The following is a 3,915-nucleotide window of genomic DNA, read 5'->3' as shown; positions in this document are numbered from 1 at the left end:
CGCCATCCATGTACACGCCATGGAACCAAAACAAATGCTCTGTTTGCAATGGATAACCAGAGCTACAAAAGGTCCGTGCCTGATGACGAATGGAGAAGGTCCGAAGAGCGCCCCCAATTCGCCCGAGTGCGAACACTTGGTCTCTTATGCCATTTATTATTAACCTTGAAGAGTTTCAAGCGAAAATCATGTGAAATGGGAACACGTATCTCCGAGAAAACGTCTATCTAATCATGCATGTCTCAGAGATGAAAATAAGCACACACAAAAGAACCGAAATAAATGTCACCTAATGATAACTAGGTTATGAGTGACATACCTAACTGGTGTCTAAGTTCTGATGTGCAAACACATGCAAGCTATAACTAAAGGTATAAGATCAGTACAAGAAAGTAAGAAAACACAACAAAATATACAATATAACAACACCAATAATCCTAAGACTCTAAAACGATTTAGCCCAAGTCCTCGGATGGTCTGATATTCATCCAAAGAAGCCTACGTATCCCCGCCTCCACGAGAATCAAGGCAACGTAGTTCTTCGCGTCTATTCTAAGCTAGGATGCCTAAGACACCTAGACCTCTATCCTAGACTCGATCTAAAAGACCGAACCGGTTATTAAGGTTTCTTGTACGATTATTTAAATTTCAGTGAATTGTAGATTTTAGGACACCCTGTATGTCCTAACTAAATGCAGATTAGCCCTAAGCTAATGCGGGTGGTTCTTACAACCCATGTGCAACTAGGCTGTGTGTCCTAAGGAAAACCATGGGACCACTAACGCATCTTAGACCTAGTCATCAGTCGGCGATGTGAATCGCCAACTGACCGGACGGAGGCGCTCCTGTAACTCTAGGACAGACCCCTAACTCTAAAACAAGCACATAACAAACAAACAAATAAACAACCTATCAAAAGAAACTCCTAACTCTAAAACTCTCTATCTAGGAGAAACTCCTAACACTAGAGGAAGAGCTTGTTGAAAACAAGGTTTTGAAGAAAAATGGTTAAAGCATATTTATTTACAAAGTTTGGCTGGACCTGAGATAAGAATCTCAAGCTGCACTACATACCTCGTGGAAGAGGATCAAGCCAACGTAGTTCGAAAGCAAACTTTCTTAACTACGCACAAAATGCTTTAAATTTTCAAATGTTGTTAATGCTTTCGAAGTTTAAAAAAGAGTTAACACCCTTTCAGCTAGAGGGGATCCGATAGAAGAGCCTCTATACCCACCATATCGCGGTAGAGTATTACAGAGGGAAACGGGATCCCTAAAGCCTAAGGGAGAAGAAATCAAAATGGGGGAACTAAAGTCCCAAGGAAAAGAACAATCTCAAAGAGACGAAAACAAAACTAAAGAACCCTGATCAAACTCCAAAGGAGACGATATCTTACCCACGAGGGAAAACCCTAAACAAACGAGAGATGAAAAAGCTTCTAACCCTGAGGGTGAACTTCTAAACAAAAGGGGACAGATAAAAACTCTAAAAGAAGATCTACTAAACGATCAGCCACTTAGGAAGGGTCCTAACTGGCTAAACACTCTAAGAGGAGAGAATCCCTTAACCTGCGAGAACTCTAAGGCAGGAAGGGAAAAGGCTGGCTCAAGAAATGTTCCATCGTTGCCAAACCCAAGAGAAGTGTTCCCAAAATCGATGGAATCCCGAAACTCGAAAAGGATCCCGAGGAACGTGCAAAGAGTAGTCCCGAAGAAAGGAAGTAAATCATGGATGACAGGGGTGATCCCGAATAAAAGGAACAGAATGCGAACGGAGAAGATGATCTTAAGACTTTGAATGAACATATCTTCAAGCATACATGTACCAGACTCTGAGAACGTTAAGACACTCAACGACTACAACAAGATAACATATCTAAGCTCAAAACCCCGAGGGCTAAAATGCTTGGAAACTAATCATAAACTTGCATAGACCAAGCACAATTGATTCATTCCTGAGCATAGCATTCTCAAACATAACAATTGCTAGAGTATGATTTGAAAATCAACTCCATCAGAGGACCAAAATCACAGGCATATCACTCAACAAATCAGCTATCATGCAATCACAGATGTAATTTTAAGAAGATTTATCAATCAGATCTAGAAATTTTACAAGGAAATGACCAATCTAACTGTAACAATATCAAGCTTGAATAAACCCAAGAATGTTCTAAAGAAGAAAAAGAAAAAACAATGGGATCAAATAATTCCTACTCCTGCACCCTCGACATGGGGTAAAGAAACGAGATCAAATAAAGCACACAATCAAACCCTCAACATGGGGTCTCCTGTGAAATCAGATGGTACTCGTACCCTCGACATGGAGTAGAGCGATCATCTGATTTCCTACATCCATTGAGCACACATAACTTTCCAATCCATCTCCAACACAATTTACACCATATTACGTCCACATTTATGAACCGATACCCTACTTTCGACGGAGCAAAGTCAACCATCACAAGCATTTTAGCAATACAAGAAGGCTTAGAAATGTTACCTGAATGACAGAGATGACCAAGAGAAAAGATGCTTGAAGAGTGAATTTAGTGCCAAGGAGCCCACCGACGAAGGAAATCTTCGGGATTTAAGTCCCAATTGCTCAGATCGAGATTTGGAAGGGATGAATCTGAAGAAAGGTAGAAGATGGGATGAGGGTAAAATCGAAGTGGGTCTGGGAGGTGGAAATGGTGGGAATGGACGGAGGTGATCGGAGGTGGTGTTGAAGATGAAGTCAAATTCCCTGTCCTTCTCCCTCTCTCTCTCTCTCTCTCTCTCTCTCTCTCTCTCTCTGCTGCTTCTCTCTGCTCTCTCTTTTCTCTGCAATTGCTCAGATCGAGATTTGGAAGGGATGAATCTGAAGAAAGGTAGAAGATGGGATGAGGGTAAAATCGAAGTGGGTCTGGGAGGTGGAAATGGTGGGAATGGACGGAGGTGATCGGAGGTGGTGTTGAAGATGAAGTCAAATTCCCTGTCCTTCTCCCTCTCTCTCTCTCTCTCTCTCTCTCTCTCTCTCTCTGCTGCCTCTCTCTGCTCTCTCTTTTCTCTGCAAATTTTTTTTATGCTTTCTAACAAAAATGGGGAAAAACCCCTTCTCTCTGCAACTTTAAATGGGAGAAGAAATGGGTTTTGGGTAAGGGTTTGAAGTGGGGTTTTGAGGTTGAGGATTGGGGCAAAACAGGGGATAGGTTCTTGGGATGGGTTTCGGAGGTAGGGGGTAGAAGGTGGTGGTGGTTCGGCCCAATAGAGGTCGGGGTAGGGTCGGATTCCGGCGGAGTTTGCCGGATTCCGGTAATACTAGCGGAGAAGATGGTGAAAGGAGTTATGGTTTGTAATGGCTGAGATGGGTTTCCATGGCAAAGAAGATGAAAATGGAAGGGGTGGTCTCGGATTTTGCGTGGGATGGTGGGTTAGGGAAGAAAAGTGAAATGAGTTTGGGGTAAATAAAATGGGCGGAAATCGAGGTGTTGGGGGGTTGCGAATTGCAGAGAAGGGAGGTTTGGATGGTCGGATTCCGGTGAGAATCCCACCGGAGAGGAAGGATTTAATGGTGGAGGAGATGGAGGGATTTTTGAGATGGGTTTTAGAGGTAAAATGGGAGATCTGTCGAGGAAGAAAAATGGAGGTGGAGGTTGGAGTGGTCGGAGAAAACGATTAGAAGAAGTGGCATTGGGAGTGGTGGCTCGGCCTTTTGATGAAGATGGCAACAGCGGAAAGGGGTTGAGGGTGTGATGGAGGTTGATGTGGGTTTTGTGAATAAAAGAAGAAGAAGAAGAAGAAGAAGGAGATGGAGAAGAGGGTTTGATGGTGGTGGTGGTGGTGGCTGCGAGGATGGTGAGGTGGTGGCCGGTGTGGAAATGGGTAAGAGGTTTGGTGGTGATTCAGATGTGGTTGCAGAGGGGAAGAAGGTGG

This window comes from Tasmannia lanceolata, unplaced genomic scaffold (genome assembly GCF_043159265.1).
Source record: "Tasmannia lanceolata isolate RefF3 unplaced genomic scaffold, GAP_Taslan_0.1 ptg000019l, whole genome shotgun sequence".
In the NCBI taxonomy this organism is placed as follows: domain Eukaryota; kingdom Viridiplantae; phylum Streptophyta; class Magnoliopsida; order Canellales; family Winteraceae; genus Tasmannia; species Tasmannia lanceolata.
The sequence above is the reverse complement of the archived record's forward strand: the minus strand, read 5'-3'. Positions refer to the sequence as shown.